Consider the following 24,461-nt stretch of genomic DNA (forward strand, 5'->3'; position numbering starts at 1 on the left):
GTAAAGAGGAGGGTAGACAGAGTCTATAAGAGACCAGCCCTATGCGTTCAGCGATGGTGAAAGGGCCACAGTATCTTGATGCCAATTTCTTGGAGCGACCTGGCAAATGGAGGTTTCTGGTGCTTAGCCATACCTTAGTACCGGGTAAGAATATGGGTGCTGGTCGACGGTGGCGATTGGCATATTTCTGCATCTTTTCGGCTGAGGAAGTGAGTCGGCGTTGGACCGACCTCCATAGATGATGAATGTGTTGGGCCACCGTTAGTGCTGCCGGTGAAGGCACGGTAACAGGAATGGGCACCGGAGGTTTCAGGTGGCGACCGAAAACGGTCTGGAAAGGTGATTGTCCTGTTATCGAGTGGGTGTGGTTGTTGTAGGCAAACTCGGCCCAGGGAAGGAGGGACACCCAATTGTCTCCTCTTTCGGAGACAAAACTTCGAAGGAACGTCTTCAAGGACCTATTCATGCGTTCGGTCTGCCCATTGCTTTGTGGGTGGAAGGCTGTAGATAGGTTCAACTGTATCCCAAATTTCCGGCAGATGGCCCGCCAAAATCGAGCCGTGAACTGTGGGCCCCGATCAGAAACGATACTTTGCGGAAGTCCATGAGCCCTGAAGATATGCTGTGTGAACAGGTGGGCTAACTCTGGTGCTGATGGCAACTTGGGTAATGGTACGAGATGAACCATTTTGGAGAAGCGGTCTACAGTTACCCATATCACCGTATTGCCCTTGGAAGGGGGTAAATCCACCACAAAATCAGTGGCGATATGGGTCCAGGGTTCCGTGGGAATGGGAAAAGGCTGCAGAAGCCCCCATGGGCGACCGTTCAGAGGTTTCTGCCGGGCGCAAACTGGGCAAGAATCCACGTACAGGCGTACATCCTGGCGCACCTTAGGCCACCAGTAATAGCGGTTGAGAAGATTGAGGGTCCTCTCCCTACCGGCGTGACCACCAGAGAGGGAATCATGAGCCCAGGCAAGAACTCTTTTGCGGTCCCTGCGAGAGACTACAACACGTTCAACAGAGGATACGATAGTATTGGCTAACTGGACCTTGGCTGGATCGATAATATACTGAGGGATCTCCTCCTTCTCCTCCGGAATATCATTCCTCGAGAGGGCGTCCGCCCGGACGTTCTTCGCGGCAGGTCGATACTTGAGGAGAAAGTCAAACCGACTGAAAAACAGCGACCAACGTGCTTGTCTGGGGTTCAGCCGCTGGGCTTGGTTCAGGAATTCCAAATTCTTGTGATCGGTGTAGACCGTCACAGGATGAGTCGCCCCCTCCAACCATTGCCTCCACTCTTCTAGTGCCAACTTGATTGCCAATAGCTCCTTGTCGCCAATCCCATAGTTGTTTTCGGCGGAAGTGAATTTCTTAGAAAAATAGGAGCAAGGGAACAAATGGCCAGAAGAGGACTTTTGTGAGAGGACCGCCCCTACCGCCACACTAGAGGCATCTACCTCCACGAAGAATGGCTGAGTGGGATCCGGATGTCGCAAACAGGTGTCATGGAGGAAAGCCTCCTTTAAGTCCTCAAAAGCTTTGCAAGCCTCGGAAGGCCAGATTCGAGTGTCCGCACCCTTCTTGGTTAGGGTGGTGAGAGGTGCCACCAGCTGGGAATACCGTGGAATAAAGTGGCGGTAGAAATTTGCAAAGCCCAAAAAACGTTGCAAAGCCTTCAGGCCCACCGGCCGGGGCCAATTTCGGATGGCAGATACTTTGCTGGGATCCATGCGAAAACCAGTTGCAGAAACGATATACCCTAAAAAGGGCAAGGAATTCTGCTCAAAGAGACATTTTTCTAATTTCGCATATAACCGATGATCCCGCAGAATCTGGAGTACCTGTCGAACATGTCTTCGGTGAGAGGCTAGATCCGAGGAGTAGATAAGAACGTCATCTAAATATACTATAACGCATGATTGTAGGAAGTCCCGGAGGATCTCATTCATTAAGTGCTGGAACACTGCAGGAGCATTGCATAGGCCAAATGGCATCACTAAGTATTCGTAATGTCCATCCCGGGTGTTGAAAGCGGTCTTCCATTCATCCCCGGGACGGATACGAACCAAATTGTAGGCCCCTCGCAAGTCCAGCTTCGTGAATACTTGTGCCCCCTGGAGTTTGTCCAACAGCTCCGGGATTAACGGCAGTGGGTAGCGATTTTTCTTGGTTATGGCATTAAGTCCACGATAGTCTATACAGGGCCGCAAAGACCCATCTTTCTTAGCCACAAAAAAGAAACCCGCTCCTGCGGGCGACTTAGAGGGGCGAATAAACCCCTTGGCGAGATTCTCCGAAATGTACTCAGACATGGCTCGGGTTTCAGGCTGAGAAAGTGGGTATACTCTCCCACGGGGGGGAGTGGAGCCAGGAAGCAAGTCAATCGCGCAATCAAATGGACGATGCTGTGGAAGCAACTCCGCTTTTTCCTTAGAGAACACATCAGCAAAATCCTGGTAGGGAAACGGAAGCTGAAGCCTGACATCAGTCTGCGCCAGAGGCGTTTGCGGACCCCTCCAGGGCTGGATGCAAGAATGGGAGCAGTGTGCACCCCAACGGACAATCTGGAAATCGTCCCATCGAATCTCCGGGGAATGTAGTGGGAGCCAGGGTAACCCCAGGACCACGGGATATACCGATTTCTCCAAAACCAGGAACGAAATCCTCTCAGTGTGAAGCAGGCCAGTCTGAAGGATGATGGGCTTGGTACTAGTAGTTATACTGCCGGCGAGCGGTGTACCCTGAATGGAGGTGACCCGTAAGGGAGGTTCCTGACGCTGCGTGGAGAGCTGAAGGTGTCGTACCAAATCCTGAGTGATAAAGTTCCCTCCTGCGCCGGAATCTATGAGGGCCTTTGTGTTGAAAGAACCCCCCGGATATTTGAGGGTTACGGGTACGGTACAATGAGGAGTTGCATTCAGACAACCTAGGGGAACCTCCTCACTTACCCCTAGGTGCGGGAGTTTCCCGGACGCTCCTTGCATTGGGCCAGGAAATGGCCTTTACCTCCGCAATATAAACATAAACGCAAGTCTCGGCGGCGTTGCCTCTCCTCGGGGGTCAGAGCGGATCTTCCTAGGTGCATAGGCTCTTCCTGAGAAGACTCTGCTGAGGAGCCGGTGGTCCGAGATCCGGAGTTCGAAGATCTAGCGGTAGCTGACGGTACGGGGACCAGACGGCGAGGGAAGCGCCCTTCCTTCGCTCTTTGCTGCAGGCGTCGGTCGATGCGCCCAGCCACGTTAATAAGTGAGTTCAGGTCCTCTGGAAGGTCCCGAGCTGCAAGCTCGTCCTTTATTCTAGCCGCCAGGCCTTCAAGAAAAACCCCGCGAAGGGCGTTATCGGCCCAACCCACTTCTTGGGCAAGGGTGCGGAATTCCAGAGCGTAGTCGGCTAGGGTTCGTGTCCCCTGCCGAAGCTGGAGTAGTTCAGAAGTTGCGGAGGCCTGACGTGCTGGTTCATCAAATGCTGCTCGAAATTCCTCCACGAACAAACTCAGATCACTCAGGGCGGGATCATTCTTATCCCACATGGGAGACGCCCAGTTTAAGGCTCGACCATCAAGTAATGAAAAGATGTAAGCCACCTTGATTCCATCTGAGGGAAACTGATTGGGTAGCAGGGCGAACCGTACAAAACACTGATTCAGGAAGCCCGCACAAGCCTTAGAGTCCCCAGCAAAACGTGTGGGAGCTGGAAGCTGCGTGGGAGTATGAAGCGTCACCACTGGGGCAGGTATGGCTACCGGAACCGGTGCCGCGGGCTCAACGTCCATACGGGTAGCCAACCGTTCCACGGTGGCCGCCAGGGTGTCCAGTACCTGTTGTTGTTAAACCAAACGTTGAGCCAGTCCGGGAATGGCCTGTAGACCAGCTAGGTCTGCCGGATCCATGGCCTTGCAAACTGTTGTGCTCCGGGTGTGGATCCTTGGGCCGACCGGCAATATGGGATGGTCGGAAGGCAGACACACACAGTGCGGGATGGATCTTCACCTGGAAACCCGTGACCCCACCAGAGGAGCTGTTAGGGCCCGGGTCGCTAGGACTTAGGTGGCTTCGCCCTGGAAGTCCGAGGTCCCCCCAGGAGGAGCCCGTAGGGACCCGGACCGCTGGGACTTAGGAGAGTGACTGGCGTGAGGGAAAACCGAGGACGGACAGAAGTCTGGACTGGTAGCTGAAGACAGGAACGAGGAGGTGTGCCGGAGTCTGGGTATGCAGCAAGTAGTGGCTCCAAGAAGCGAGCCAGAGTCGAGGCAGGCAGTGAACAGGCTGAGACGTGAAACAAACCAGGGTCAAGGCAGGCAGCAGGCAGGCAGAATCGTGAGACAAACCAGGATCAAGGCAGGCAGCAGGCAGGCAGAATCGTGAGACAAACCAGGATCAAGGCAGGCAGCAGGCAGGCAGAATCGTGAGACAAACCAGGATCAAGGCAGGCAGCAGGCAGGCAGAATCGTGAGACAAACCAGGATCAAGACACGCAGGATAGCAGCAACTAACTCTCTCCAAGGAGTGACCACGTTGCAAGGCAAAGCAAAGAAGAAAGCTGCGGGTTTAAATCCCCCTCCGGGGCTGACGTCAGAAGGAGGGCGGATCGGCACATCCGGGTGCTGGGAGCTCAAAAGGACAGCCCTCGCGCGCGCGCGCATTCCCCCGCAGGGGGCGGAGCTATCCTCGGGCTTGCCGGCGTCCCCACGAGGAGGACGCCGCTGCCATGCGGCCAGGCCGGCCCGGAATCGCGCGGCTCGCGGCGCAGGGAGGAGACCCGCGGGGAAGGTAAGAGCCCTGGTCGCTGCGTAAGCGACTGGGGTCGCAACACCAGAGGCAACATGGATTCACCAGGGGAAGATCCTGTCAGACAAATCTGATTAACTTTTTTGACTGGGTAACCAAGGAATTGGATCGAGGAAGAGTGCTTGATATCATATACTTGGATTTCAGCAAAGCTTTTGATACGGTCCCGCACAGGAGACTGGTGAATAAAACGAGAAGCTTAGGAGTGAGGGCCGAGGTGGTGACCTGGATTGCAAATTGGCTGACAGACAGAAGACAATGTGTGATGGTAAATGGAACCTTCTCTGAAGAGAGAGCGGTTTTATGTGGTGTACCGCAAGGATCGGTGTTGGGACCGGTCCTGTTCAATATCTTTGTGAGCGACATTGCGGACGGGATAGAAGGTAAGGTTTGTCTTTTTGCGGATGACACGAAGATCAGCAACAGAGTGGACACGCCGGAAGGAGTGGAGAGAATGAGACGGGATCTAAGGAAACTGGAAGAGTGGTCGAAGATATGGCAGCTCAGATTCAATGCAAGAAGTGCAAAGTCATGCATATGGGGAGTGGTAATCCGAATGAACTGTATTCGATGGGGGGGGGGGGGGGAAAGCTGATGTGCACGGAGCAGGAGAGGGACCTTGGGGTGATAGTGTCTAATGATATGAAGTCTGCGAAACAATGCGACAAGGTGATAGCAAAAGCCAGAAGAATGCTGGGCTGCATAGAGAGAGGAATATCGAGTAAGAAAAGGGAAGTGATTATTCCCTTGTACAGGTCCTTGGTGAGGCCTCACCTGGAGTATTGTGTTCAGTTCTGGAGACCGTATCTACAAAAAGACAAAGACAAGATGGAAGCGGTACAGAGAAGGGCGACCAGGAAGGTGGAGGATCTTCATCGCATGACGTACGAGGAGAGATTGAAGAATCTAAATATGTACACCCTGGAGGAAAGGAGGAGCAGAGGTGATATGATACAGACTTTCAGATACTTGAAAGGTTTTAATGATCCAAAGACAATGACAAACCTGTTCCGTAGGAAAAAAATCAGCAGAACCAGGGGTCACGATTTGAAGCTCCAGGGAGGAAGATTCAGAACCAATGTCAGGAAGTATTTCTTCACGGAGAGGGTGGTGGACGCCTGGAATGCCCTTCCGGAGGATGTGGTGAAGACCAGAACTGTGAAGGACTTCAAAGGGGCGTGGGATAAACACTGTGGATCCATAAAGTCAAGAGGCCGCCAATGAAGAGTGGGTGACTCGCCAGAATGACGGCTACTGCCTGGAGACAATACCCTTATTCAATAAACATACACATGCTTACTGTGACTCCAACATCGCTCTAAGCTTCAACAGCAAGAGGAAATGTGGAAAAATGGATTTACACTCACAAAGAGGGGAGTAGCTGGCTTGTTATGGCGGTTACTACCCCAAACCAAATAAGCCTGATGCTTCACCTTCAAAGCATATACAGCATAGTTCTCTGCTTCAACGGCAGGGGAGAAGAAAAAAGGGTTCTCACTCACAAAGCGGGGAGTAGCTGGCTTGTTACGGCGGTTACTACCCCAAACCAAATGTGTCTAATACTTCACTTTCGATGCATATCCAGCATGGCTCTCTGCTTCAACGGCATGGGAGAAGACTGATACATCACGCATTTCCAGCATAGCTCCCTGCTTCAACAGCAGGGGAGAAGAAAAACAACCAATAAGGACTGTATAACATAGTCTGGGTAAAACAAATAAGCATGGGTGTAGCTTGCTTATTGCGGCGGTTACTACCCCTACTACCCCTAACTAATCAAGCTAGATATTTCAATGGTGGGGGTGGAAGGGAAATAGAACCAAGAGCTAAGAGAAACAGATAAGTATGAGAGAAAAAAATGTGTGAAGCTTGCTGGGCAGACTGGATGGGCCGTTTGGTCTTCTTCTGCCATCATTTCTATGTTTCTATGTTTCTATGTAAATTAAATTATCTATCAGCAAATTATCATAAAAAACAAGTCTTTCCTCCGTTAGAGATTTTTCTATTAGTAGCTATTTACTTCTTGTAGCTGGGATAGAAAATTAATATTAGATGTTGTTGGCATAATTGCCTATACCTAAAGAATAGAATGGAGCAGAATAGTTACTGTATGTGTACTAAGTAATGAGGCAGTAGCGGTTCTGTCCACAGCTTGTTTTATATGGTTGCAGTACTGTAGCAGAATCTCTCTTTCCTTACTGAATTTAGAAAATTGGAGTTTTCAGGAAGATTCTGTCATGCCTACCATCTGTTCCAATGTTGACTGAGCTTCCTCCCCCCTCCCCTCATTATTTTTCTGGCACAGGTTTTGTAGATAGTAGAACTGTAGTCCAGGCCCTCATTATTTTTCTGGCACAGGTCTTTGTGGATAGTGAAACTGTAGTCCACAGTGGGCCTCGGATTTGGGCAGAGCCAACCTAGGCAACTGCCTTCGGTACCAAAATTTTCATAGGTGCTAAAGTGTCGCTACCACTGCTGTGCCACCAGCCTGGGCCTGCAATCGCAACACCTCATGCTGGAGCCATCCCCACAGTAGCAGGAATTTCAGAGTGGGGCCTGCGAGCCCTAATGTGTTCAGAGGCCCTGCAGTGCCCTACCCCTTGCAGGGTTTCCATAGTAACAGGAAGCCTGAGTGAGAGGAGAAGGCAGATAACTTCAGAGCTTCCTGGCTTTCCTTTATGAATTTACTGATACTGTAGTGCCAGTGTTGGTAAATAGGATAGCAGCGACGACTCCAAGTTGAGGGATGAAAACCGGGAGAGAGAAGACTCTAGACAAGGTAATTGGGGGTGGGGGGAAAGGACTGCCCCCTACTGCCTATGGTTGTCCACATGTTAAGGTCAACCCTGGTCCAGAGAAGACATTTGCCTCATGTACCTGGCATTAGTTTATTGAAGGTTCAGTGATAATAGTATCAGTGTTTGACCAGACTTCAATTCTACAAAATTTGAGAAGCATACAAAATATTATGGTGTGGAGTATAATTTTTCCAAGACTGGGCCAGATATCCACTGAGCTGGTTCAAACATCTAATTTTGCAGCATGAGATATTTTTCTATTTGTGTGGCCAATGAATTTTCTAGCATTAAAGCCCCAGGGTCTTACATGCTTCCTTTGCCTGAAATATTGCACTCTACTCCACACTCATAATATCAGCACGGGGTGTAGTGTATAAGTATATAGCAGAAAGCTGTCAATGTCTGAACATAGCATTATACCCTGGGGAATATTAATAGCAATAGTTTAGTTTATGTGCAGAGTGTTTGATTGTGCTTTATAAAGTGCGGAAAATCCTATTGGCCGATGAAGCCTGTCAATATGGAATTTATTATTACAGAACGGTGCAGGCTGCGGCGTCTTCGTTCTTGGCACGTGCGTGTCTGCAGAATCTTTTTCCTGGTGGCAAGGCAGATTTAATGTTGTTGTTTTAACATTCTCAACTGAAACAAATTCAACCCAGCACTGGCAAACACAGTATAAACTGCATCAAAATGCTCAAATTATGCATTTGTCTTGAGCTAAAAATGTACATTTAATCAGTAAACATTTTGGAATATAATAACAAAGAGAGACCCAGAGAGTACGTAATTATTAGTGGGAGAACAATATTCATGGAGATAATTAAGATCCTAGCCTTGCCTCTTGCTATACTGTAAGGTGTATTTTTAGATTGTTACTATGCATCTGGCTTATTGCGTAAATAAACTGGGGCCAGAAAGAAGGATCTTACTGCACAGAGCTTTACAGAGTTTTTATATGCAGAGTTAATTTCAGAACATTTTAAAATGTGACAATGTCCATCTCGGAGCAAAAGTAGAAAACCTAAGGGGCAGGACAACAAATGATAAGTTCCAAAACCAGAGATTCAGCACCTTTCCCTGTTTTGCCTCTTTTCTTTATCACCTCTCCTCTCCTTTTCCGGGTTCCTTGTTTCTCTCCCAGGCTCTCCAGCCCGAAGTAACAAGGTGCGCTCAGCTCAGAGCAGAGTTTAACTTGCAGTTATGTGCACTGTTTTTGAGCACAAGCTTAACTGCTGATGCAGCAATGAGTTTTGTGCACCAAAAATGTACACCTTAAAATGTGCATGCAGATCGCACGCTAACGAAGGCATGAGCTGTCCCCCCACCCATTGCGAAGAGGGGCGCTGGCTTATCCTGTGTTTTCTTAACATTAGAAACATAGGGGTAGGTTTTAAAAAGCCTGCGTACGTGTTCATGTGCGTGCGGTTCCCGGCGCGTGCACATAGATGCAGCTATTTTATAACATAAGGGTGTCAGCACGTGCATGTCATAAACTGCGATTCCCGCGCGCACATGCGTGCTGGATTTTAATGTCTGCGCGCAAGGGGGGGATTTTAAAAGAAACGTGCAGTGACACGATCGGGCCTTTGCCCAGTTCACCCCGGGTCCGCTGCAATAAAGGAGCAAACTGGGAGGGAACTTCCCTAACCTAACCCTACCCTTCCTCCCTCTTCCCCTCTCCTCACCGACCCCTAAACCTACCCTAGTTATCCCCAATTTTTATACTTATACGCGTGCTGGCCCAGCCTGCCCCCATTTGTTTACTTCATAGGGAGTTAAATCATTTTTCCACACGGGTTAAAAAATTGTGTTGAATTTCAGCATAGATCTCTACTATGTTTCTTCTTACATCAGGTTCCCTGTCAGCACATGGAAGCACATCCGTGTCCAGGCTCACTAGCACCAACAACAAAATTCAGATCTCTTCCTGCTGGCACCTCACGAGCAGCACTGGCAAGCCTTAGCAGAGCTGGAACTGGAATGTGGCTGGGAGTTAGTGGCAAAGACATAGTCTAGTTGCCGGGACAGGGTGGAGACATGCCCCTGACTGTTTCTATGGCAACTATAGGGCAGTAGGCTTTTTTGTGTTGTTGCACACTGTGTCATTTTGTGAACATTCGTTGAAAATCAAGGACTCTCTTGTTCTACTCTGGAGACAGGGGTGGTTATAGTGATTAACGGTTCACCTAGTAAATATTAGGACCAAGAATTGAAATGTTTTAAACAAGCAAAAGTTATCTGCACATTTTTAAGTGCTTCACTAAACTGAATTAAAAATTAAAAATTTGTTTTTTCCAACATGCTGATAACATCAGCCCTATTGGAAGGAGGTTAGTGATTAATGATTATAAATACACATTAAACTGATTAATGGGTGGTAATGGATAATATATGAAACCTACAACCTCATCCAATAATTTTTTTTTTTTTAAATTTTTATAGATTGAAAATGAAAAAATAAAGAAAAAGAAAAAGATCAATAAATGTATTCTATCGAGGAAGGTGTTACGGATTAATGAACTATAAACATGAGGCATCCAGGCAAGACGAGGTGGGAATGCCTACTTTCCACTGCTTGAAATGAACCCCACCTATGAAAAACAAATATAGAATATTTGGGCATTTCACCTCTTTTGGCAATACCTTCAAACACATTTAATAATTTTTATTTGAAAAAGATTTTCAATTATTCGCCAGGTTTCACAAAAATTCACCAAGAATCAATGAAATATGCCAACGTTTATGCTCATTAGGATGTAGAGAACAGTAGCTACATTGTGTCCATAAAATTATTAGCGAAACTAGTTGACACTACAGGCCAGATACACTGAGCAATTTCTCATGCTTTGTGTCTCATGGGAAAATGCTTTGTACCTCAGTCCCAGGTCATGGAAAGATTATGATCATGAGGAAAATGCAAGATTATGTGGACCAGTTTTCAACCCAGTCCTCGCATGCTGTCAGGTTTCAGGATATCCACAGTTAAGGATGGGCATTCATTGGAAGCAAAATGGGAAATGTTAAAAAAATTTGCTGTTTCGTTTCATTTCATGTTTAAACTGAAACAAAAAAAGAACACATTTTATTTATTTATTTTTAATAAAGCTACCACTGATGTAAAAATAATGAAAACAAAATCACTCCAGCCCTCTCCCAATCCCCCATAGACCTTCTTACCAGTGCTTTTTTTTTTTTTTACAGAAGAAATGAACAATGGCACTAACCTTGGGTTTTGAGTGCCATTTTGCAAATAACTCACCAGTGGGGCAGGAAAATTTGAAGCAATGTAGAGGTATAAGACGTGGATTTGTTTTTCATTTCATTTTTTAAATTTCATTTGTTTTTGTTTTTTTTTCATTTTAAAGACATGAAAAGAAATGAAACAGACAACAAAATGAAAAAAATTGAAAAAAAAATGTCGGTGCACACCCCTTTCTAAGTGCATGTGGATACCCTGAAAACCTGAATGGCTGTAGTGAAGGTCCAGAGGACTGGGCAGAGAATCACCCATGTAGGCAATGTGAAAATTAAACAGATAATATCATCTTTGTGATTAATTATGCAAAGCATTCTGTTTGTATTCTTTTACTAGACATGTGACTTAGCATAGAGAAATGTATGTATTGTGTCACACAAGGTTGAGAGTATCAGTGAATGTATAAACCATATGCAGGTGATGAGAAAGCTCTGGGGTTATCCATGCTCCATGCCATGTCCATTGGTCACATTTTGTAACCAACAAGCTTATGGCCAACAAATGTGCTTGCTCTAGAAGCTCACTTTCTAAGTAAGGATTACTAATATGAGATTCAAATATATCTACCCTACTTAATGCTTTGTTGCTTCAGTCTTTCTGTGGTAAATGTCTCCTGGCAGGATTGCTCAATAATAAAAAGAAGACGGTCTATTATACTAAGTTCATTTAATTATTGGAGCTACCTGTTTTTATTTTTACTCTGCTTGGAATTGATTTCCTTTTTGTTTTTTTTTTTTATTAACAGTCATATTGCTTATGCCCTTTAAAACCAACTTGTATCAGTATGCAGAATGAAAGCAGGTTGTTTCTGTTAGCAGGGACAGCTCAACATGTCCCTTACTGCTCTCATCTCTATGGTAACAAGTGAAAAATGGGTCTCCATGAGTCCTCTGCAGGATAAATTTACAATAAGATTTGCAAATTGCTTCCTGGATCTGATAATATTTATTATTGTGACAGGAACCTATATTATATATCTCCAAATCTGAACTGTTAAAAACCTCAGGAGATAAGAAATATATGATTTCTCTCTATGAATAGCTTATAGGTCAATCAATAGTTGGTTCCATGGACTGTCAGTATGGAATGTTTGCATTCTTTCCTTTGCGAGGAAAATGAAAGTTGGAAAAAAATATTGTATGTATGTATGTAGTACCTCCATCCCTAAGCTGCAGTGGTTCTCAAATCAGTCCTCAATCTTTCACCCCAGCCAGTCTACGTTTTAGGATATCCCAAATGAATATGCATGAGAAATGTTTACATACACAGGTTTTCCAATGTATGCAAATGTACTTTATGAATATTCATTAAAAACTCATGAGGACCAGTTTGGACAGTTGAGTTTAGCCTTACGGAGGGTAATTTTATAACAACTTGCCTAATATATGCATTTCAAAAACGCGTAAGTAATACCAGTGTTCAAAGTGACCTTATGCATGGGTCTACTTTGAAAATTATCTGAAATACGTCAAACTAATTCACACAAAGTTACATCTGCTTTTTGCAGGACATAGCTTGCATGTGTTAATTTGCGGGCATGCTTTTTAAAAATCAAAACTATGCACATAAATCCAAACTCCACCCGATGCACAAAATTGGGTTACACACATCTTGTATGCACACAAACACTAGATAAGTTTATAACAAACTATTTATGCGCATAAACCATGAAAATGACTGAAAATTATCTCCAAGTGAATAGATTCTATTCTATTCTATTATTTCAGCTCTAATATGATAGCTGCAAAATACTGATTCAGTATTATTCCCCCCTCCCCCCCTTCCCCCTTCACCTCCCCTCCCCCCACCGACCCCTTTCCCACTCCCTCCCACTTCCCCTGACGCCCTATCTATTTCGTAACCAAGTCATATTGTATATATTGTATATAGGTTATATGCTACAAATTTATATTCACATTTATTTGTATTCAACTGTTACAAAGTTTTTTATTTCAATTGTTTAATTAATTGTTATCTTGTTACAATGTAAAATAGGGCAGATCTCGCCCTATTCAACCTGTTACCTGGAAACCGATGTGATATCTCGATCGAATGTCGGTATACAAAATAAATAAATAAATAAATAGATATTGCTACATATATTGCATATATAACTAATCAGAGAAAGTTCTTTTTCACTCAACGCACAATTAAACTCTGGAATTTGTTGCCAGAGGATGTGGTTAGTGCAGTTAGTATAGCTGTGTTTAAAAAAAGGATTGGATAAGTTCTTGGAGGAGAAGTCCATTATCTGCTATTAATTAAGTTGGCCTAGAAAATAGCCACTGCTATTACTAGCAACGGTAACATGGAATAGCCTTAGTTTTTGGGTACTTGCCAGGTTCTTATGGCCTGGATTGGCCACTGTTGGAAACAGGATGCTAGGCTTGATGGACCCTTGGTCTGACCCACTATGGCATGTTCTTATGTTCTTATGTTCTTACAGATGCTACTATCAGGAACGACATATACGGTATAAGAGCTTGGTCAGTTGGACTCCCAGGAACTATCTAAGGGAAGTCTAGAACCACCAGAAATCTGAAACTTATATTGCCTAAATGCTTACAATAACACATTTGAAAGTAATACAATTCTTTAATTGCCCTAACAGACATACAGAGAATCATGCCTCATTGGTAATTTCTATTCTGTAACCTGACATTTGCCACTCACCATGAACAAGGGGAGCAACAAATTCATCCACAAAACTTGGATTACCAAAATATTATCAATAATCCAACTCAACTTCACAAATTCTGTACCAACTACTAAAGAGTTGGCAAAATCCAATTCCATTCCATATTCTTCACTAGTCACAACAGGAGACTAGTAGGAATCAGCTTCTTCTGCACTAATCTCCTGGGTGGAGAAGACTCTCTTCTTTGCCTCCTGTAAAACTGTGTTACAGAAATTACCACCTCAGTACATTCTCCATGGGGAGAAAATATCACTCCTTTTAATAACTATCAGCTTATGGGTTAGAGGCTCATACTTCATCACTTAAAATCCCTGAATTGGAGAAATGAACACTCAGGTACCACCTCCATCCTTCAGCTCTTAGCTGGATGCAGAAAGAAAATGTAAAGTTGGTGGGAAAGGGAGTCGTCATATCCTTTCCTAGAGAGGCAAAAACCCTTTAATGTTAGTACACTCCAAATAAAACAGAATATTACAGATAGCATTTTTAAAAGAAAATGCAAAGATAGATATCTGGAACAATATATTTTTCTATTTTTATGAGCATTTTTTTAAACATTTAGTTATTTTTATGACATTTTTAAAATTTTTATTCCACTGGTACACTTTTTAACAAAAAACATAATATTGCAGTTGGTGCCATTAATTCCTTTGCATTAAACCCAAATCATAGCTCATCTATTAACTAACCGAAAAGTAACTGAGCCTTAAAGAAAAGTCTCTTGGATAGAAGGTCTTCTTCTATGTCTTCAGACCTTCTAGCTTGTTCAAGAAAGCAGGTCATCTCTTTCAAGCATTTGCTCCAAACAATATTCACAAAAAGTCCAAATATTTGGACTTTCTGACTTGGTTTCTGGATCCTCTCCAGATCCTGAAAAAAGAACACAAACATACCAAGAGAAAAGAAAATACTCTTCCTCTATGACCTAGAAAATGGGAGCAAGTTGAGAAACTAGTTATTCAATCTGCCATAGCTGTAATCCTCCTACAGGCTGTACCAGCTGGGTGTGGCTTATTGAACATGACACCTCCAAGAGGAACACTGGTAACTGAATAGCTGAGTGGTCTCCCATCTGCATTCACAATGAGATCAGTTTGTTTTCCAATGTGGCAACAAATAATCCAATGCTGCACATGTTTGTTAGTGCTTTGCACTAATAAATGGTCTTTTGTGAAAGATCTGTATTGTGAATATTTCTGTATCCAGTTGTAGATCTCCTCTCTCATCCATTCCTCCATCTTGCTGTTTACGACACACATAATTTACAGTGTGTTTGGGTACATAAGAGTAAGAACATCTCCATGTCTTATAAACTAGTCTCCTCACAGCTCTCTGTTCCCTAGACCAGGACACCCAGACTGTATCCAGAGTTCCTGGACTAGTTCCTCTGGCATGGGTATAGTAGCAAAGTGTACATCTGGTTCTTGATTCACAGCTTTTTCTAAACTCTTGGGCAGTTTAAGTAAATAACTCACTTTAATGCTCTTATATTACTGAAGGCTAGATTTAGAGATGCCAAAGGAGTAACCTGGGGACAATGCAGTGTAAAGGGTTGTGGGTGAGAGAACCCTTTGTGCTGGGGCATAGTTGACACAGCCTGGTGGGTAAACCTATGAGTCCTGTGCCACCAACTGGCAGACGCGCCCTGTAGTGGGAGAGTCTGGAGCTTTACCTTTAACAGCCACCTCCCATGTAGGTTCAGCCCTCGGGTTCTGGCGGCCGGCAGGACTTAGGCAGGTCCCTAGGGTGATTACAATAACTGATGTCCAAAGGCACACTGAGGTCAGGGTAGGCAGCAAATGAACAGAGTCAGGAACAAGCTAAGGTCGAGGTGGGCAGCTAGCAAGAGTGGTCAGGTCCAGGCATGAAGTCAGGTCCAGGCAGCAAGAAATCATGGCAGTGAAGACTGGACCCAGCGACGTTCGAGCCATGCTCAGGCTAGGTGGCGTTGGGATCGGGAGGAGAGGTATAGCAGTGCGGTGTGGAACTCGGAGGCTTCCTGCCACGCTGAGACATGGCTGACATCTGAGATAGATGCTGCAGCTCGCGGGGCCCCAAATCTTAATACCCCCTCCAAAGCCCGCCTCCTTTTTTTCTGGGTTTGGGCTTCCTGAGAAATTTGTGAAATGCTGCTGCAAGTTGGAGGGCTTGTAGATTGGAAGCAGGTTCCCACTTACTTTTCCCAGGTCCATAGCTTTTCCAAGAAATGAGGTATTATAATTGATTCTGTAGCCTTTGAGAATCTAAAATTTATTCTACCTCAAACTGGGTATCTTCTTCAGTCAACACTTCAGTGGTTTGGAAGGGCAGTCTGCCTGGCCAGGACAGAATTGCTGATTTTAGTAATGAGACATGGAATACGTCATGAACTTTCAAAGGTGGTGGCAATCTGAGTTTATATGCTACAGGATCCAGGTTTTTGGGTTAGTGCGCACTAATGGGAGTTAATGCACGCTAACATTAAAATATTAGTGTGCACTAACCTGAAATTCGGGTCCCCCGAATTTCAAAGGCCCGAACCGCGGGAAATACGAAATTTCCTGCGGCGGGCCAAAAATGAAGTTCTTCAATAGACTCATGACTCACGCCTGTCTGGTCATCCTGGCAACACTCGGACATTGTCATTAATCATGCAACACTATTGGTGGCCTTAGATAAAGATTGATGTTAAGCATTACGTAGAGTCTTGCCCTACATGTGCTATGCATAAAAGTGTGAGAGCAAAATATTTGGAGTTGTTAAAGCCGCTACCATCCCCTCAAGGAAACCTGGACCCATTTGACCACTGACTTCATCATCACTGACCTTCCCCTCTCTGGTGGCAACACCACCATATGGGTGGTGGTGGATAGATTTCCGAAGATGGGGCATGTCACACCCCTTCTGGACTTCCCATGCACACCTGAATTTGCTAAACTCTTTGTGCATCATATCTTCAGTCTACATGATGCTGCCACTCCATATCCTCTGAGTCTGAGGGGTTCAGTTTACAACTCGATATTGGAAAAGCCTGTGCAGAAAATTCAGGATTATCTTAGATTTCACCTTCCATGAAGTTTGCCCCATGATTCATGTGACCGTTTCCTGTTGACCGTCAAATATTCAAGGTTTTTATGATCCGTATAGCTGTTTACTGGGTGCTTGGCTCCTTCCGGTAGATGTCACCATTCTTCCAAGGCCAACTTGACTGCTAGCAACTAGCTGGCTCCTATGGTGTAGTTCCTTTCTGCTGGGGAGAACTTCTTTGAAAAGTAGGAGCATGTTACAAGGGCACTTTTATTGTTATGTTGTAGAAGGACAGTGCTCATCCCGAGGGTGAATGCATCTACCCCCCGCTCCTCCTTCCTTTTCAGAACCTCTGTGTTGGAAGGGAAGGATTGCAGAGGTAAGAGTAACCGCTGTCCACCCTGTTATAACATCCTGAGTGGGCACTTTGACCCATGAACTTTATTAGTAGAGGCATTTAGGACACTGCTGTCCCCTGCCTTTCCCATCCAACCCCAAACACAATACAATGTTAATGTTAATTTTATAATAATATTATTTATTTGTTAAATACTATTGTTACTTTCACTGTTCCTTGTAATTATTAGGGATGTGAATCGTGTCCTCGATCGTCTTAACGATCGATTTCGGCTGGGAGGGGGAGGGAATCGTATTGTTGCCGTTTGGGGGGGTAAAATATCGTGAAAAATCGTTAAAAATCGTGAAAAATCGAAAAATCGAAAAACCGGCACATTAAAACCCCCTAAAACCCACCCCCGACCCATTAAATTAAATCCCCCACCCTCCCGAACCCCCCCCAAATAACTTAAATAACCTGCGGGTCCAGCGGCGGTCCGGAACGGGCTCCTGCTCTGAATCTTGTCGTCTTCAGCCGGCGCCATTTTCCAAAATGGCGCCGAAAAATGGCGGCGGCCATAGACGAAAAAGATTGGACGGCAGGAGGTCCTTCCGGACCCCCGCTGGACTTTTGGCAAGTCTCGTGGGGGTCAGGAGGCCCCCCACAAGCTGGCCAAAAGTTCCTGGAGGTCCAGCGGGGGTCAGGGAGCGATTTCCCGCCGCGAATCGTTTTCGTACGGAAAATGGCGCCGGCCAAACGCGTATGGCCGGCGCCATTTTCTGTATGGAAAATGGCGCCGGCAGGAGATCGACTGCAGGAGGTCGTTCAGCGAGGCGCCGGAACCCTCGCTGAACGACCCCTCGCTGAACGACCTCCTGCAGTCGATCTCCTGCCGGCGCCATTTGCCGTACGAAAACGATTCGCGGCGGGAAATCACTCCCTGGCCCCCGCTGGACCTCCAGGAACTTTTGGCCAGCTTGTGGGGGGCCTCCTGACCCCCACGAGACTTGCCAAAAGTCCAGCGGGGGTCCGGAAGGACCTCCTGCCGTCCAATCTTTTTCGTCTATGGCCGCCGCCATTTTTCGGCGCCATTTTGGAAAATGGCGCCGGCTGCAGACGACAAGATTCAGAGCAGGAGCCCGTTCCGGACCGCTGCCGTTCCGGACCGCCGCTGGCCCCGCAGTTTATTTAAGTTATTTGGGGGGGGGTTCGGGAGGGTGGGGGATTTAATTTAAAGGGTCGGGGTGGGTTTTAGGGGGTTTTAGTGTGCCGGCTCACGATTCTAACGATTTATAACGATAAATCGTTAGAATCTGTATTGTATTGTGTTCCATAACGGTTTAAGACGATATTAAAATTATCGGACGATAATTTTAATCGTCCTAAAACGATTCACATCCCTAGTAATTATGTTCAATGGTTGATTGTTATTGTTCAATGTTCTATGTAAAAAAACCCCAGTCTAACCTCCCAGACCAGGGCAACCTTTTTGTTACTTGTAAACCGGATTGATTTGTATTGCATACAGGAATTCCGGTATATAAAAATTAAAAATAAATAAATAAATAAATACAAACAGTCAGCTCACACCATTTTAAGTGGAAATATAGGGCCACAGTTTTATTAAGTTACAACATAACCATGCCCGAGTAGTACCCAAGCCAGTCCAATGAATGCACTATTGTCACCTGGCCTGTCAAGGACTAGCTAGTCCCCAAGCCTTAATTGCTCAACAAGGAGCCACCTAGGTCATCTACTTCAGGCAATGGTAGCTTGGCCAACTTGTTCCCTCCGCAGCTTCCAGGGGGTGCTCTTGCTACCAGGAATCCCTCTCCAATGCTGGGATTGTGGTACACTCATTCCATGGTCCTAGTGGCTTCAATGTTGCTGTCGGAGTAACTCTGACTGGAACACTGGTAGCTTATGATTTACCATTGCTGTCAAAGCAATGCTAGAAGGTGCCAAAATTGAGAATGGAGTGTACCATGATCTCATCACCACAGAGGGTTTTGTAGGGTGCTGGATGAGTTGGGAGAGTTGGGGTTGGAGTGTGGGTAAGAAGAATGGGTCAGAGGTGAGGGTTTTGCTAAACTGGGGGGGGGGGGGGGGGGGGGGGGGAGGGCAGCAATCTGCTGCATTCTTTATGTATCATTTCTAAATATTTGGTGGGCTATGGAGGGGAAGGGGGCCCAATATTTTACTCACTTAAGTGGAGAATGAGGGATTGGCTGCCAGGCATGCTTGGTTGTAATTGTTTTTCCTGCTCAGCACTTCAAATATAGACAGTTAACGTTTCAGGATAACTTTAATCCTGCTCTTGGCCTTGAATTGAGTTATCTTTGAACATAAAGGGAACTATTTTATATTATTTCAATCTTTTATTTATACTCATTATACAAAAAAAAATGTTTCTTTTGTTACATAATACACCTCCAAATTATTAAAAACTCCCAATTCCCCCACATTCACACTCACCATTCATACCACATTAAAATACACACCCAACAATATAGGATCCTAATCGTTTCGCTCTCTCTGAGCTTCCTCAGGGGTTAATACAAATCTTCCAATACAATAATTACAATTTCAGCATCACCTTATTGATTTTAACAATACTAGAATGTTATATTCTATTTTTCACAACTTTATCCATATCACTCAAATACTTCTTATATTGAACCTTCACTATTGTTGCCAAATGCTTGATCATGTGATCTTCCCAGATTGTATTCAATGTTCTTGTCTTCACATCTTGTTGGGTGTGTATTTTAATGTGGTATGAATGGTGAGTGTGAATGTGGGGGAATTGGGAGTTTTTAATAATTTGGAGGTGTATTATGTAACAAAAGAAAAAAATATTTGTATAATGAGTATAAATAAAAGATTGAAATAATATAAAATAGTTTCCTTTATGTTCAAAGATACAATAGGTATTAGGAAACTGTATTCCTTCTGTGTGACAATACCATGGAGGTTACCCTTGTCTTGAGTTAGCCAAATAACTTATTCGGTTAACTCAATTCTGCCCTGGAATGCCCTCAAAACCCCTCTGCAATCATCCAGATTAATTGTATCTGAATAATATTTATCTGGATAAGTGCCGATGATATTCAAAGCTTGGCATTTATCTGGATAATTTAAAAGTAATCTGGATAAATGCCTCAGAATACCAACCTTATGGAAATCAATTTCAGATTTTAGGGTTAAAGATACACATTTTACTCTTCTGAAATGTTATTCTAATCCAAATTATTCATCATCTAAAAGTGGAGACAGATTTCATCAACTTCTCATTCAGTTTTTCACTACCATTATTCAATTGCATAAAAGCTTTGTTATGACTTTTTTTTTTTTCACAAATACCCCCTCTCAAAGTATTTGGACACCAGTACTCATTATAGACAAGTGTCAATTTTCTAGCTGTCAGCATTCAGAAATCCTGTGGGTGTAAACAGTAGAAAAATGAAATTATGGAAATACTGAAATTACAGACTTTGGTTTGAAAGCTGAATAATAGCAGCAGTCTGTCACTATACGAAATTAGTAACAGGTTTATTTGGGGAGTGACGTCGTAAACATTTCAGTCTTCCCAGATGGTGTGCTACAATTAATGTATTGGAATCAGATTATTTGTGATTAATAGAAAGTAGTCCATAATATGGAGCTCTGTATCTCAAGTTTGTGTTCAGTGGTATAGGATTTATACTTATCTCTTGAAAATAAATGCATATGTAAAGGAGGTCCCTAATCCATCCATTTCTAGTGGGAACGGTGTCCCCACTGTCACTGTATGATAGGAGAGTGATGTCAGATTAGAGCAGGAGTGCTACACTTCCCAGTGTGATGTGTCATGAGCTTTACAAAACTCCTGTGCCCTTATGGATTCAGGGTTCTTCAGATCTTTCCCTTCAAGAAAGGAGTATTTCTCTCAATAGAGAGATAGGGTGGAGTGGTATCTCCAAGGGGGAGAGGGCTGCCAGTTTTGCCTCCTGTCCTTGGAAGGTGGATGGGGCCTAAGGTTGAGGTGGCCAGGCCTCCAGGAATAGGGAGGCCTTGTCTTGGAGTCCAAGAGTAGATTCCTGAGATAGTCTGAAGATTAAAGAAAGAGATCTCTAAGAACAGGTGAGTTAAGCTCAATACTCCTTATTCTGTCTGAGATGGATTTCTTCAGAGGTTGGAGAAAAAAGATTATTCTTTGTGGGCATCAGAAGGAAGATTGCCTAACAGGAGGCTAGGTCCCACAGGTTACTGTCTGAGTAAAAGAATCAGCCAGAGGCTCATGTGTCTTTGCCTAAAGAGGTGCGTTCAGTTTTAATCTATTGAATTTCAGAAGCAAAGGTGTATCAAGGGGGAGGGCCATGCGGCCCCTCTCCAGGTGTCAGGCTGTGGAAAGATACTAATCAACTTAGGTGTCATCATCAATAATCAGTGCTCCTGCTTCTCGGGGTGTTTGCACATATCCATCCTTGGAAAATCTGACTCCTTCCCTCCTGTTCCTTGGCCTGGGAAAGGGAGAAGCAAGAAGAGGGGAGTGGCTGGGATAAGGAGCAGAATAGTTTTTCCTTTCAATGCTTTGTCCTGTTTATGCCATTCACCTCCCTTCCCCCCTGCAGCGAATCAGCAACAGAGTTCTTCCCTTGTCTATTCAGTGTTCCAGCCTCAGCCCCACCACCTCCTTTCCTGTTCCCTGCATGCCACCTGGAAGGGGACGGGTTAGAGAAGAAAGCAGAAGGCCGTTCTTTGTTGAGATAAAGTGACATTCTTGCACTAACATTGTGTGCCCATGCCTATCCAGGGGGAGAGAGCCGGAATCAGGGAACGGGGAGCATGATGGCCTCAGGCTTGGGGAGAGGAGGGTCATCCATACAGTAGGGAAGATAGAGAGAGAGAGAGAGAGAATGTGTGTGTCATCCACAGAGTGGGGAAGATAGAAGAGAGAGAGAGAGGTAATCTGCTTGTGCAGCTGCGTGTGAGAGAGCAAGAGAGAAAAGCTGTGGATCTGTGGGTGCCTAAATGATTCTGCTCCCCCTCCCTATTGCAGCCTGTGTGATCTGATGCTTCTCTGCTGAGCCCTTCCCTGCCATCGTGTCACCCCCCTCTACCACATCTACCTTTCGTGAGTCCCTTTCACATTGCAGCTCACCACCTGCAACGTTCGGTTATGTTTCTCTTTTTCCCCTCTAGGAGCTGGCCAAAAACAGGACCCCATTCCCCTGAATTGCTTCCACTGTCAATGTGGCATTTGCTGTTGCCGCCCCATAGTCATGCTGTGTAACTGCGTGACTCCCATACATCAATGCATTCCTATTGCACAAGGGGTGGACACTGAGATCTCATGAAACCACAGCAACAAATGAAGGCCTATGAAAAAAAAAATGGAAAAATCCAGATAAAAATGTTTTTCTTCTGGTTTTGATTCCCCCAAAGGCGAGAAGTGGAATATTCCTAAAGTTCTCTTTTTTGTTTGTATTAAGGTGATTTTCTGTGACTTTTAAGTATTGCTATGGGGGAGGGGCAAGGGGGCAGACACACATGGAAGTATTGGTCCCCAGATGCTGAGACCCATGGCACAGCACTGTTCAGGAGAGCTGCATTCAGAACTGCAGGTACCAGGGGAAATGCCCAGGGAGCGGTTCCCATGCCAGAATACCTACTGCCAGAGATGTGCAGAAGTGCTATTGACTAAGCCTGGGTTTTCTAATGGACTTTTTGTTTCCTGTACTGACTGTGCATTAAGCCATAGTGTACCCACTCTGGTTTTGTTTCCTGCAATCAAGTTGACAGTAAAGGGTTTTATTTTGGAACAGCTTACAGGGATGGTGCATGATTTATTTTTTATTTTTTTTTTTTACTGGATTGTTTGCAGAGGAGCTCCAGGAAGCAAAAAAACAAACAAACAAAAAAACTCTTAAGGACCTTGAAAGACTTTGCAGGAAAACCTGAGAGTGTGGAAGCTGCAATGGCCCATGACCTCCACTTGAGCTCCTGTGGATCTGAAGAAGTTGGGGCAGGGGTTCCAAATAAAATCAATCATTTCCTTAAAACATGTTTAGTAAGGAGTTTAAAAAATCATAGAAAAAGTTGCAAAAGCCAAGGTATACTGCCTAATCACAAAGCATCTATCTCTCTCCTGGGCCACTAAAGCAGACAGAGCCTGCCTTTTCACTGATCCTGTCGCCCCTCAGACACATCCTTTTGAACAAGTGAAGTAGAGGTGATGATTTCCTTTGCCAATGTGCCCATTTCCTGATCACATATTATGTAGCTAGCTATTGCAATTTGCTGATAGCGATGATCATTCCTTTGCCTTCCTCTTTGGAGTTTATGCATGCAAATGTAAACACAGAAAATGAGATTTTGTGCACAGACGTACAATTTATGCACATAAAATGGCATTTACACACATTAACTCTGAAAACAAATTAAATTAATTGAAAAAATACTCAAACAAAGAAAAAAAAAAGACCAACTGAATGACTGAACTGACCCAAAAATGTTTATGTGCGCATCCCTAATGGTAACACAGAAGTAAGAAGATATGCAAAAGAAGGATACTGCCTGGACTAGTAAAACTGGATGATGTAAAAAAGCAACCTTGCCAGACATTGGCAAAACACGTTTTCTTATACATTGTACCATCTGTAAATGTTGCTTCTTAACAAATGGTAGTGTGAATCACCATGGATGCTAACAACAGCTGCATACTGTACTTTAAAAAGTTTATAAATAAGGTAATGCACTACAAAATTGGACTTCTCAAAACGTGAGAATGAGGAGCAAAAACAAAAAGGCTAATATATTTGGAAAGGCTGAAGACAGCTTTGTAGATGACATCTGGGAACTCTTGGTTTTCTCCACATGAGAAGTACAATGTAGCGGTATAATTTGTTATTAAAACCCTAAGACAGCTAGAGGCTAATTTATTTATGAACTGGCAAAATATGAACTTAAGAATATAAGAAGTGCCATGCTGTGTCAGACTAAGGTACATCTAGCCCAGCATCCTCTCTCTGACAGTGGCTAGTCCACATCACAACGTAGACCTATTTCCTGTTCCTTACTCCCAGGTAATAGCAATAGCTTTTCCGAGGATCATATTCAGAGGCATTTAATCAGACAACTCAGTTATCCAGCTAAATAAATATTTGGGCACTTATCTGACTAGATGGATATCCTATCCAGCTAAAACAATTTTTAAACATCTCCATAGGAGACAGTAACCTTGTTAAAGGGAAATTTAGTAATCTCAAATTTTTTACTCTCATTAGATTTTCAATAAGTTCTATTTCCCTATGCATGGTTAAACTGTCTTTCATAAATACATTTTCAGAATGAGAAATTAGTTGTACTTTCGTATTTAAACCCAAAATTTCTTTTTCACAATTTTCAATCTTTTTTTTCTGGTCTACCAGAGCAATTCTATTGTCATTTATAACAGAGGACAGGGTATTATTCATCAAAGTTATATTTTTATCCAATTTTGAAATCATTTGCCATACATCTGATAAAGTAATATTATCTGGAACTAATCCAGACTCAATATTGCTTTCTAAGGGATTATGAGTTAA

At 44.3% G+C, this 24,461-nt stretch overlaps 1 protein-coding gene across 2 annotated transcripts in view; it reads left to right on the top strand.

The window, feature by feature from the left end:
- FAM167A (family with sequence similarity 167 member A) overlaps positions 1-24,461 on the top strand; it is a 74,228-nt gene that overhangs the window by 24,279 nt on the left and 25,488 nt on the right. The window contains exons 1-2 of one of the 2 annotated variants that reach the window (XM_029596144.1): positions 10,038-10,147; positions 10,962-11,107. The exons of the other annotated variant lie outside the window; for it this stretch is intronic. The gene's annotated coding sequence lies outside the window, so the exon portion shown is untranslated. Of the gene's footprint in view, positions 1-10,037; positions 10,148-10,961; positions 11,108-24,461 lie in introns of those variants that run through there. 2 annotated transcript variants of the gene reach the window in all.

Source organism: Rhinatrema bivittatum, chromosome 3 (assembly GCF_901001135.1).
Source record: "Rhinatrema bivittatum chromosome 3, aRhiBiv1.1, whole genome shotgun sequence".
Classification (NCBI taxonomy): domain Eukaryota; kingdom Metazoa; phylum Chordata; class Amphibia; order Gymnophiona; family Rhinatrematidae; genus Rhinatrema; species Rhinatrema bivittatum.